Source organism: Pieris brassicae, chromosome 3 (assembly GCF_905147105.1).
Source record: "Pieris brassicae chromosome 3, ilPieBrab1.1, whole genome shotgun sequence".
NCBI classification, from domain to species: Eukaryota; Metazoa; Arthropoda; class Insecta; order Lepidoptera; family Pieridae; genus Pieris; species Pieris brassicae.
This window is the reverse complement of record NC_059667.1, coordinates 12,137,331-12,151,836: the sequence shown is the minus strand read 5'-3', so window position 1 is coordinate 12,151,836 and position 14,506 is coordinate 12,137,331. Positions and strand designations below refer to the sequence as shown.

The 14,506-nt window shown below is 31.0% G+C and overlaps 1 protein-coding gene across 1 annotated transcript in view; it reads right to left on the bottom strand.

The window, feature by feature from the left end:
* Nucleotides 1-14,506, bottom strand: part of LOC123706673 (acetylcholine receptor subunit alpha-like 1) — a 153,352-nt gene that overhangs the window by 115,150 nt on the left and 23,696 nt on the right. The window contains exon 3 of the mRNA XM_045655992.1: nt 11,781-11,831. The gene's annotated coding sequence lies outside the window, so the exon portion shown is untranslated. The remainder of the gene's footprint in view (nt 1-11,780; nt 11,832-14,506) is intronic.

The following is a 14,506-nucleotide window of genomic DNA, read 5'->3' as shown; positions in this document are numbered from 1 at the left end:
TATTATTCGATCACGACTAACAATCACTGTATGTGTTTGTTAACAATTTATTATGTAAAAGCATTAGCTTAAAATGTCATAGTTCCGTGTTCCATTTTTATGCACTAATTCTATTTTTAATTTAAATAAATATAAAGAGTTAATGTTAATAGTGCCGCGGTACGCGCAACTGCCAACTTTAATCAGTTATTGTATTACAGCATTGTCGGGAAAGATTTGATCTTATTGGCCGTGGCATTGTTAATGATAATATCGGCACGAAAAGCTAATACACAAACGAGTATACTGATCAACTTCAAAACTTCCTTTTGACATATAGATAACATTACGTTTAGCTGTCAGTTGCGTTTTTTATACTATTTTTAACAAATGAACGGCTAGACACTAAGTTACAAAATTGTAGTGAACAGAAGCTTAATATGGATAGTACCAAATAAACTAAATCATTTATTAGGTACTTTAGGATGACGCTTTATTGAGACTTCAATAAAAAACCTTTTACAATTATTAATTATAATCATAAATAAATGCAAGTTAATTGATTATATTGATTCATACAAGACGTTAAAAATATTGTTCCATATTTTCGCCATCGCTAAATCACAGAGTGTAACAAATGTGTCGTATTAAAACAATAAATCTTCTATTACAATTGAGTTGTCAGAAATAAAACGATCACGAACCAAAGTGCTCGAACTTTCTAGATTTATTGCTAAGCACGTGTCTGCTATGGACATTTAGTAATTAGTTTATAATTTATAGCAGTTAGCTGTTTCATACGACTTTGTCTATACTACATGATTTTTAATAGTTATCATTTAAATATTATATTATAAAATCTACATAATACTAAAGATGTAGTGTCAAAGTTACTATTAAATAATTATTATTTATTCCTATAGGGTTTTACATAATCTCTTATTAACATCGCTCAAAATTAAGCTCTCACTTTGCGTCTTAGTTTATCCTGGTAGAAAATTCACTCACTAATAATATACATTAAGATTACTATTTTATTAATTGGGTTATATTCAACTTGGGTCACTAGTTCTGTGTTTTAGTTTTGGACCCAAAACTCCAACTAGATAGCTCAGAAATCCACAAAAAGACTACGTCAAATAGACTGTTAAACCATTTCCAAATACATATACCGTACTCATTCATTTGTGATAATTTATGTGCATAGTGAAAAAAACAGTATAAACGAAACATTTTATATATCTAAGTCTTTTCATGATACACGTGTCAGGAACATTTTAGTAAAATATGTCTCCTAGAGAATATTGCGGGATATAAACTTTATTTGGAACGAGGACAACGTTTATTTTCATAGCCTTATAATTTCTAATAGATTAGTGAACGTATAATGTGCTTCACATATAGCTCATTAACCATTGAATGTCTTTCGTACTACATTTGAAATTATGTTTTTAAAACTTAGTATCTAATGTATAGTAGGAAACTATGATATTGATATCCACAAGAATGTACATAAAAATATATTTTATTTGTTTTATGACAATGTATTACTGTAAAATTGTTTTGAACATACTTAAGTTTTCTTCATAGTTAAACCAAATTAAACATTTTTTTATTGAAATAAAACAAACTAAAACATGCAAGCTAGCTATTTTTTATATAAATTAATACATATTAATGTAAGAAATTCTTATGTATTTAAACAATATACGTATTTATGTAAATTATGACCGCAATAGTAATAATACAATTACGAACTCCTTAAACTAGAGTATTTTATCCGCTTATAATAAATTCATAAAATGTTCCATAAAGTATTCACCACTGGTATCATGCTGCATTATTCAAAGTGCAACGACCCCGCACTATATATAAAAACTGAGCCATCTTTTGTCCGTAAACTGAGCTAGTTCGTATATACGAGCTTTTTTATTTACTACCCGAACCAAGCTGCAGAATTATGTTTCTTGAAATATAAGACAAGGAATTGCATTCAGTTTTATTACAGTATTCGATTGTATGTGAAACACATTTGATAAAATTACAAAGCTGTTAAGCGAAAAACTTCATTCGCTTGAAAATAGGAAACACATATATTATATATTACAGTTATGTGACTACTGATACGTCCCTAAGTAAAATAAGCTGATTTAGATTTCTACAGAAAAAATAATTTACATTCCGTTCACACATTTATAGATTTTTTTCAGAATAAGTTAAACCACTTCATTTATTATATTGAAATCACTTAGGCCAAGAGATTGAATCGTCGTAGCTTCAACGTAGCAGATCCCAAGATGGTGCTACGGGGGAATTATATAAAAAGTGTAAGGTTTTGTCGGTTTTTCTATTACAAGAAATATATTTATTTATTATGAAGTAAAAAAATGTTGTTATTTTGCACCATATAATCAATTTTCTACCTCTTGTAGCATCTTGGTACGATGCACCGTAGCACTACCTATGATGGATCGTAGCGCATTTGTAACATAATAACACGGTGGAATATTACGAATTATGATAGATAATGTCGATACATCGGGTATTCATGAATATTTTAGTAGCTGTTACGATGCAATTGAGTAATCTAAACTATCGGTTTGCATTAATTCCATTATCTATACTAATTTATATAGTGGACTAACTATTATTACTTTTATTCTTTAAATGATTGAAATCATAGAATATTTAAAATTGAATGGAAAATTAAGCAAATACAATGTCAGTAATTGGCCGTTTTATTGTTTTTCTATGTGCTAAGATGATACTCATTTAGTGAAATAAAACCTCGTGAGAACTAGCATCAGTAGACACAAAAATCAACATCTTAGGCACAGAAGAAGAACCTACAGAGACAAAAATCTATAAATGAGACTAGAGCCCCATGGTAGCGCCGTAAATTTTAAGACGTTATATACTTAAATTTTATACACTCAGCGTTTATCTTATCGGATAAAAATTATTATTTCATTTTCGAATAATGTGATATGAAAAGTTAACTACCTTCTTAATAGCAGATCAATCCAATAATGCATGCACAACATACTCAAATGAATGAGTTATAATATTTTATTGGCAACAAAAGTCGTCAATACGTTCTGTTATTCGGTTTTTTTATGGCACAAGTTTATCGACGGTAATAATTTTCGATAATAGGATGACTTTGGAATACTTTCTTTGTTTATAGACACGATCCAATGGTGTATGGAAAGTATATTAAATATTTTTGTAGCTATCCCATATGGGTAATCTCAGCTAATGTTAGGTTATTCAATTATTTTATTTAGCAAGTGCGATGCCGACATTTTAAAAAGAAGAAATTAATTTTCCGACTTCCAATAAACGGAAGCTACACACAAAATATTTTCCAATACAGGTCAGAAAAGTCGCAACTGTCAGTATTTTTTTCCACGCTTCCAATGAATAACGATTCTGGTAACAAGAAGTAAAAGAATAATCCGACTTAAGCGCTATTGGAAGTTTAGGGAATTACTTTTGGAATTACAAAATTTCTATTTGATCAATAAATACTGTAAACTTCAGGCATTTCTACGTCTGTTTCACTGATATTTTTTTTTACTCTGTTTTGCGTTTTTAATTGGAATACTTATTTCTTGAATCAACATAGATACATCCCTTAACATCTGGGTACTGTGAGGATATGGTTATAGTCTTAAAAGTCATCTAAAGAAACTTAATTCAAACCAACCAATTAACCTTTAAAGGCAAAAACTCAAAACACTTTTCAATATAAAGTTAGTTAGAAGCTTTATTAAATTTTTAATTCAAAACCTTAATTAAAAAATACCTACAGGCTTCCAGAAAAAAATTACACGGTTTTAATACAGCTCTGAACTTGTAGTAAACTTATTTTAATCAGAGAGTCATTACTACAATCAAGAATTTACAAGCTCAGCTGCAGCCATACTTTACTCATAAATTGCCAATGAAGATAGTGCTAGATAGTGAAAACTTAATCAAAATAAAATAACAAAATGAAAACTTATATAATCTATTATTTAAGCGTTTCTGTGATGAAGACGCTTCAAATAAGATAACAAGAATCATTTCGTATTTGATATATAGTAATCGTTTTGAAAGCATTTAGTAATGAATAATATGATTTGTTTATTTGAAAATCCTACAGCAATAATCGTATATATAAAACTAGCTTACCCCGCAAACGTTGTTTTGCTATGTTAATAATTTCTAGATAATTTCTAGTGTAGAAATAAAATAATTGGTGATAGAAGTGTGAAAATTTAGGGTTTTATGTATTTTTTAATGCTGCATAAAAAAATTATACAAGAATTTTATCCAAATATATTTGGGGTTCAAATATAGATAGTAGCCGATTATCAGACTTACTAAATATGCATAAAAATCATAAGAATCGGTCAAGTAGTTTCGGAGGAGTATGGGAACGAACATTGTGATACGAGAATTTTATATATATTTATAACAAACAATAACACTAAAAATATAGCCAAAAATGGAATACATAATATTACCTACAAAAAGGTCAAACATTTACAAAAGAGAATAAAGCAATAAAAATTGTTCTATACATTAACTAAGAAATACCTTATTTTTTAGAAAGAAATTAGAAATTACAAAAAGTAACTAGTAATACTTATTTGGCTGTGTTGTGTGATGGTGTACAAGTGAGGGTGTGTACGTCAACGTGTGTATGTGGGGTGTGCTTTAGATGCAGGTGATATTGCGCTATGAATATTCTTAATACTACCTTTAACCATACTCTGCAATAGCTTAAACAAGTCAAGACTATAGATGTATATCCAATACAGATAAAATATCTATAGAATTTTCGTGTACTAATATTTTGTTAGAACAGTAGCTAAAGCTTTTCCACAAATTTTAATCTGAATAAATATCAGGAGCAATAATCAGGAGCTAAACTACATAGAGAGAAACTATGAGGAAAATATTTGTGTTTAGTTCTTCCATTGGACATCACACTTTTTAATGCGATTATATGTATATTTTGTAATATGTTGTTTAAGTATTGTCTAGCTGTTAGTATTTTTTTAATATAATAATTCTAGATAATTCCCCGACTATGTAGTCGTCGGAGGTATTTAATAGCTTACGTATGGCATTCCTAACCCAGATGATCAAACACTACTATCTATTTCTATTAACAACTTTTCTTATGACTTTTACAGCAAATCCCAGAATGATGCCTCTTACATTGCATTGATGCCTCATACTTACTGAACATTATTTCCCTCAAACTCGCCTCTGTCACCTCCATGCCCATAGCTTGTTCAGTGTTATACCTGTCGTATCCGTACATTGGACAGTCGGTCAGAACATGCAACACCGTCTCTTCAGCTGTATTGCTACAAGGACAGGCAGCACTTTGTCTAACCCTGAACCTACAAAGATACGACAAGAATCCACCGTGACCTGTCAACATCTGGGTAACTATATGTATATTTTGTATCATGTTGTTTAAGTATTGTCTAGCTGTTAGTATCCAAATACATACAAATCGCGATCCAATGTATTATAAGCATTACGAATTCATGTTGTAACAATATTGGTGAAATCTAATATCTTTCGATAATCCTTTAAGAATTTCATTGCATCGATTTGCTTTGATATGTTCCCCTCCTCAGTAATCGTTATCGAAATGATTGAAAGCGTTATTATAAAATTTCTCCGTTAAAGAAATTCTGTTTTGTATGGGGATTTTATCGTTACAATAAAATTATACAATAAAAGATTAATCCTTATCTTTATTATGACACGATGGAGCTCATTTCGAGGCTAATAAACTGGTTGGCTTATCTGCTTGGTTTAAAGTTTACTTTTATTAGGCACCGAGCTCTATTATTTAAGATCTAAAGAGAAATTTGTCTCACGTTTTATTGTGAGGGATTTCAAGTAATTAGAAGATGGGACTCATTACGGAAGTGAATTTAACGACAATATTTTCAAGCTACCTTTGTTTATCATATAGTACAGATGTGCTTAGAAAAAATACGTATAACATATGTAAATGTGTTATGTTATGTGTTATATGTATACATATGTTATGTAAATAATGATATTACCTATGTAGCCGAGGCGTATCTCGCGAAACGCGTATCACGAAAAAGTATGATTTTAATTTATGTATTTTTTTAGTAAAAATGCAAGAGATCCTGAAAGATATGTATCGTATGTACAGTACATTATGAATTAACTACAATTAGTTACTTACCTTAAGTCATTAATAAATCTAATCGGAACGTATAAGATCTTCTAATATTTACTTACTACGATCTATTAACTAAAAACATTCAGATTTATTATATTTAGAACATAGTCCTAAAATAATTTTATTAAAGCCATAATTGCACCAAATGTTGTAAACCAAATAGAAACTGTAGCATTTAAGTCACATATTAGACATAAAATTTTAATAAGCAATAAATAGGAGTGGACGTTTCGAAGCCACAAACGGTCGTTCCAATAGACGCAATAGAACAGAATTTAACTAGCGCTGTTGGCGCCGATTCAAGAATTAAAGGCACCAAGCCGGAGGTTTGAGAAATGTAAAATTTGTCAAATTTTGAAGTCTGGTTTTCATTTACACATTGAATGTAGTGTAAAATAGTAATACTCTAACAGTTTATAAAGTGTTTATTTTATAACAAATTCGGACTCAATGTTATAGTATAAAGAAAATTAATTTGTTTTCCCAATTCCATATAAACTACTGCCACGTATTATTAATATACTTTAATAAAGCAAATAAACTCTCTTAAATTTGTCTTTATTTCTATTTAAAATTGAAAACAATTTTGAATTAAGATCTAGATATTATAACCTAAATTACTTAATGCTTTAAATGTAATAATATATTTATTTAAATGTAATGATATATTCATTTACCACAGCAGATATAACGTGATATAATATTATTTAACTAACATTTTTTTTAATTCAGCATTAAAAACCATTAAGGCTCATAATATTAATTGTTTATATTCTCATCTAATTACGAAACCAACCCTATAAATATTAGTTATGAAATGAAAGTGTAGGTAAATACAAATTCTATTCACAGTATGAATGAGGCCAACCGCTCCACAATTATCACAAAAATTTACCAAAAACACTAAACAGTGAATAATTAAAAACTTGTTTATCAGGGCACTTTAAGTATACAACTTCAAATACATTGTAAACGAAAAATCCAATCCCTAAAATCATTTACGTTTTTTATCGAGTTTAATTAAAATTAACGAGGAACCCGACTCTTGCTAACCTAAATACAGTGGAAAGAAAATTCACTCTTATTATTAGGTAGTTAGAGTTTATTTCTACATGTGTTAATCTCGGGAGTAAACGCGTTTCGTAAGGAGCGGGCTTTTTACGTCATAGCACCCACGCTAGGCATTTTGAGTCACAATGCGAACCGAAGTGTATGCAAATTTAAAATTGCAACTCTTTTTCACTAGTGTTTGCTTATGACAATATGACGAAATATATAAGGAAAGTTTATCCTACAGTGGTGGCGCCCGCAGCTCCATCTAATCACATTTGATATATTTTTACTGGTTTTAATAAAAGAGGTGGGTTTTGAATTGTTCGAATCTTTTATTTATGATCTACTGGAAGTCGAAGTCACCTGCAAGGATTTTGAATGACTGTTTTGAATAGTGTTTTAATCGAATGTGGTTTAACGATCATCGTTCGGGTCACATGATTTCTCCTGAAGGAAACTCGGCGACTCAAAATTTCCTCGGCAAATTTGAGTTCAATTTAGGTATTTTTAATGTGTTGTGGTATCTGATGCGGTTTATCATTTTATCATATAGTGTTGTGTAACTGTTACAAGATTGTTATATTTTTATCTAATACGTCTCCAGATTCCTGCCAGCTGTTGTACTTTTTTTACTTTTTTTTTACTATTGTAATATAGAATTTATTAATAAGTATACTGTGAATTAGTTTATTTTCTCATGTAAGAGAATGTTTTAAAGTTCTTAATGAGAAATAAATATCGTAAACCGTAATTATATGTTTTTAAAACATTTCAAATGTCCAAAAATCTTTTAGAAATGTAAATCCATCCATAACTTAAAACATGATTGTAGTGAAACGTTATTAATGTTTCAAATTCCTGCTAATATGATCGAAGCTCCTTAGAAGTTTTCTTATAACTCAAATTATTCAATATAAAACTTTTATTTAAAAATAGAGTTGATACAAAGTAGAAAAGTTTCGGTGCTCAAACGACGATCACTGTTGAACGAAAACTGCTTTTTGAATACTTTGAAAAATAACGCGGTATATTTAAGCTATACCTAATGATAATATACTCAAAGTCAAACTCAAAATAACTTTATTCATATAGGTAACCAAGTACACTTATGTACCTCAACAGAAACATTTTAAATTGTTTCTAAATTTACATTTACTACTAATTCGCAAGTCAAGGGCGTAAAGCGGGCAAGAAACTCTCCGCCACTCTATTAATCGCCAAGTTTTGAGTCATACAAATTGTTTGAACTGGAGCAAATCAATCCCTTCGAGGAGATTAATTTACGGTTAACAAGAGATTTGAATTTATTCAGATATAATTCTCTTATTTCGCTTGGGAGTTCATTATAAAAACAATTATAAATACAATTTTCAAATAAGGACACTACAGCGGAATGCGTTATTGTCCTAGTTTTTAGATTTTGTTTAATGCCTGCAACGCACGTCGTGGTCGAAACGACTTAAGCGATATTATCTATACAAGTATAATAACTAAACGCATAGAAAATTTCGTCTTAAACATATCTTAATTTTATACTTCCTACATAAATAGTACGCATTAGAATAAATATCACCAACGCACACGTAATATATTCTGAAGATAAGAGCCCGGATTAGGAGTAGAATATATTTGTTGTGCGATATTTTTTGTTTATGGCCATTACGTTCCGAATTTTTATCTTAGCTTCAAAATGGAAAGATTCTTATTCAAATGTTATAAATATTTTGTCTGCATATAGTATTTTCAGAATGCCTTTTTTAATTTAACAATTATTTTAGTTACTTAAAATTGACTCTGTGTGAATTTACTCGTATGCATTAGTTTATTCCATATTTGAGGTAACGACGAAACACTACAAAATTTATATAAAAAGAGCACAACATTCATTATAAATCCTTCTCATAGTGTCATCTAATTACAATCAACGTATGTCACAACAATGACGGATCATCGATGTCAGCATAATCGATACCACTGAGCGAGAATTCATAAAAAATGCAAGCTACAGTGACTATTGAAACGCAATTTTGTACGCAAAAACCTTAGAACAATGCCTACAAAACATTGAAATTAATTAAAACGCGACTTATAAACAATAGACGCGAATAAATTAATCTGGAGGGTCACGATCCTTGCTAACGAGGGCACGATTGAGAAAATACAACTTGTGAAGAAGTTAGTCAAGTTTACGAAGCTATAAGCGAAGTTTGGTAGATGATATCGGGGCGTATATAAGTTTTCAAGTCAATATACTTTTATAATTCGGAACGTGTAAGATAGTTTTTCTGTTAATCAGCCTATCGAGCACTTACTATGGTGAGATTTTCTTTTAGTTGCAAAAATATTAACTTATATTCAACTTAATAAATAAATATATTGTATTTTGTACCATTTGTGCGCATTCGCAAATTTGTGGTGCACGGTAAAAAAAGAAACGCTCAGTTATCGTTCAAGAAAAGAGCGTACCAATTCTTAAAAGGCCGGCAACGCACTCGCGAGCCTCTGTCATTAAGAGTGTTCATGGCGGTATCACTTAACGTAAGGTGAGCCTCCTGCCCGTTTGCCCCCTGTTCTATAAAAAAAAATGGAACGACGGACGTCGAGGTGATACGGATGGTATTTACTGCCTAGACGGCCGATAGTGAAACTCTTTTCCAGGTATTAGTTCGAATAACTCCTCTGAACACTCCCCATAGTAAATGCGGTAGAAGATGCAGAAAGGAAATATATCAAATAATACACCAACTTAATAAAACAACCCTATAGTTTACATCATTTAAATTTTTACATCAATTAAAAAGCTGATATCACCAAAAGCTAATAGCGTAAACTGTTCACATTGGTCAAAACTCAGGTACACTGAGATACAATTACGAGTACTAAATGCTCACAAAACACAATTATGAAACTAGCACAAAATATGACTTTTCCAAAGTTTTAAACTATAACAAAGCTAACATTCGAGTTACAAAACAAGTTTATCATTTCTCAGCAAGTTTGAATACAGTACCCATCTCAGCGGGACATGCAGTTTTAAGTGCAATAAACAATTTAGTGCTGTTTTGTATTCGGTGGTAATGCAAACGTCTGCTTAAAATATTTGTATGAAATATCGTAGTTTTACACACAATTTATACATAGTTTACGCAGACATCCACACAATATATTTTCTTTAACTCCAGTAGGTTGTTGATGTATTTTTGTAAAGAACTAAATCATAAGAAATAGAAAGAAAGTTCACGTGATTAATTCCCTCCATTTGTTCTTAACTGAAAGATGCACGAATTATAAAATACGCATACGCTTTTGCTCAGAGTCTGTTTCTATTTCCTTCAAAAATTTTCTTTATAGGCAAGTTATTCAACTTTATATGCCTGAAACAAACTGTTGATTGGCCTTACACAATGTTTTTCTTACAAACAAGTATTAATGGTACCTGAAATGAGAGAAGTACCTACACTACTTCCGCTACGACAAGTAATAATGATATTTCGATTAAAATAATTTAAATAGCTGGAAATCTTTCACAGTCCGCTTCACTAGGCATCCATTTGCTACAAGCGAGCTGTAGAATCGGATTTTAGAAAAGGTCTTCCCTAGGAAACACAACCTCCAAGTATTTAAAAAAGAGAACGTATCTCAACTACTCCTCTCTTAAAGTCCGGCAACGAACCGACTAATGGATGTTCATAAAAAAAGTACTACCGTTCAGATAAAACAGAAAAACATAAGCAACTGACTAAGGCCTCCGACCTCTATGATACATACACAGATATAGAAAGACGCTCAAACGAATACCAATCTCAAATATTCACGCACCGGAATGTTTGAAGATGAAAAATTTTCAAATAAGCCTATTTTCACGCGACAATCTCGCGTTAATATAAATTTTATGAACGCTGTGTACATTACTAAAGTACTCGTGTTTAGAGCTGGTATTTTAATGCGGAATTATGTGCCTGTTTTTTAAAAATAATCGGGAATTTTTTTCGCAATTTCATATACGTTTGATAACTATTAATATTCATAATAAAAGAAATTGATACTATAATAAAATTAAGTAAGTAAAAGAAAAAGTAGACATTTAGTTGAAACTATCTGCAAGACATCACAAAGTGCATTCCTTTATCAGACTTTAAATTAAGTTTCTAAAACAGTATTGTCTCTGCACTTTATATTCATTCAATTATAGTTAACAAAAAACTCTATTTCGTATCTTGGAGATTGGCTAATCGGATGCATCGATTAGCGAAACTAATCCAAACTTGGCATTCGTTAATTTTGATGAATCCTCGTAACTACATATCTACTGCTATACGCCGGATACATTTCCAGAATTTAAATTCATAAGTAGATTAATTCCAGTCCAAAGAATATTCTCCAAAACTTTAGTATATGGGTTTGTAGCTATTGTAAAACACCCTTGACTCTAAAAACGCTTTATCCATCAGTTTTGTATTTACTTCTTTTAATTTATTTGTATTTAGTAATTGTTCACTTTAACTTTTTTACTAAAACTTACCAGTAAGACATGGGTCCTCTTTGGCCGTGTCATCGAATGATCGAGACTTACCTGAAACAAAATTAAATCAATCCATAAATAACAAAGTGTTTGAAATACATTACATTGAAAAGGCAAAACAATACAATGTTTTTTTAAAGTACTAGTAGTAAGCAAAAAAGTTTTAAATCTTTACGTTTATGGGACAGACATATATCTGCCTCTATCATTGACATTTTTTAAAGGAAGGTTGCAATCATTTTTCTATATTTTTTTAACTAGCAAGCCGCTATACCATATACTCTGTGTTTATACCGCAATTTTAAATCACGGAAATGTAATATAATCAACCAATACCCGATATCAAATAACATTTGATAATTATTCGGAGACCAGTACAGGGGTAACGATCGTACTTAATCATCCAATTAATGTTTACATCCAATTTAATTCCATCCAGTGTATATAATATATCTATCGTGTCTCTACGCAAATTAAAGTGAGCGTACAAACAAACGCTCGTAAATTTATCTTTGCACTTAGTTATAGAATGTTTAGATATCTTTTTGGCAATTATTATTATATGTATCGAAGTGTACACAGTAACATGATGCCTCTGGTTTTTTGTTAATTTCTGAATTGCTCATAATTTAAACCCAAATCACAAATCGAGCAAAATTAATTTAATTCCTAGTTATATAGTTGCATGTTGATCAATCTCCATATATGATAATACATTCAAACAACCCACAACTTTCCTTGTCAAACTAATAATATAAATGAATTCACAACAGCACAATCTTATAAAAACATGAAAGCCTACCTTTATTATTGTTTATTCTATCTACGTGCTTTATTTGGGTTCCCGTACTTTTATTGTGAACGCTGCCTTATGTTTATTGTGTTTTGTTTGTTTAGAATTTTTATACATCGCCCCTATATTGCCGATTTAGAACGCAACATGCCTACGAATGAACGCACAAGAGGCAATTATTGTGAATTGCTATCATATTTGGGAAAGAGGTTGTTAACCAAAAATTGTATACGATTTCTATGATATAAATAACTTAAATTCCATTTTAAATAACTGTAGGTTTTATAACCTGGTCTGATAAAGGAATGCACATTGTAATGTTAATGTATTGAACGGCTTTTATGTATAGTGTCAAGTGGTTGAGATGGTACAGAAGTATTACTAGCAAATTTAGGAGAATATAAAGTTCTTCGAAACTAGTTCATTATCTATTCTGAACAATTAGTTTTGTTTCCTTTATTGTTATCATTATATGATTAATAACATTTGTGAATGAAGTGTTTTCTTTATCTTTAATGTAATATCCTAAAACAATTTAATTGCACCATTAACTATATAACTCATCTGATTCTTTACGTCAAAGCGTAAATAAAGTTTGACATAATTATAATCTGCTTATTATCTAGTCTACAGAACATAATTAAGAGTTACACATATATAGATATACAAAACATAACACTTTGTAAGAGTCATTATTAGAGTTAACCCTATTTTTTATGTAGCCGCCGCCTAGGAAACTCACATTGCCAGACGGCTTATCCTGCCTTCCTTTCAAGAATTGGTACGCTCTTTTCTTGAAGCGTCTGGTTCCACATAGTGGTGTTGCGCAGCAAAAACTGCCTTATAAAACATTCAGTTGTGGAACGACGCACGTCGAGGTGATTAGGATGGTATTTTGTATTTTGCCTTGACGTCCGATACTAAAACTTAGACCGAACCACTCCGTGGTAAATTCTGTAGAAGATGCAGAGAGACCCCACATCTCTACGCTACGACAAGGGATTCAAATTGCTCTTAGTTTAATACGGTCTAGTAAGGAGCTGGTACTGGGGTGCTCCCGGCCAGAGATGAGAACAGTATTCCATTAGGGGCCGAACTTGTGCTTTAGAGATTTGCAAGCTGAGGCCTGGAGTCAAGTACCGTCTCGCCTTGCTGAGCACATCAAGCTTTTTAGCCTTCTGTTCCAGATTACCGCGAAATTTAACCTCATTCGATATGTCAACGCCCCGTATTGCGATGCCAGCTGAGGCTTTAAGGAGAGTGTCATCAAAGAGAGGAGTAGCGACAAAGGGATTTTTTTGATAACACTTATATAGTTTTTATAGCGAAGGGTTGGGTTTAAGGCGGTTTTCCTTTTTTAATTTTACGAATGAACTTAGATCAGGTTTATTGGGAAACTTTTCAACACTTCGTATGCAATTTTCCGTAACTAATCAATTTTAATAGGGCTTAGACTGTGTATACTACACTCTCGGCGAGATTAATGCATCACATGTGGTACAGCCGCTGAGTAACGGCTCAGCATCTATTACACAAGTAATGTATATTGAGAAACTTATTTAATTAGTTGTAAGTTTGAAGCTTGTAAAGCTTATGGGAAACTTAATGTTGTACACAATTATATTTGTCTTTGATAAGTTTTGATATAATACATATTTGTTTTCATTATTTTTTTATCTATGTACTGTTTATAATATTTAGTAATCTGTGTATCCGTCTTAGACCAGTAAGGCTACCAAACAGCTATCATTTATAAGGAAGGTCTATAATTCCATAAATCCTTAATTTAGGATTGCTAGGATTTTGGAAGCTTTTGGTTTACATCTTGAAAATTGAATCGGGAGCTTTGGTATAGTGGAACACGTGTTTAACAATATTGTTAAGTACATAAAATATCTTTTTTTTAGTAATTTATTTATTAAAATTTACCACA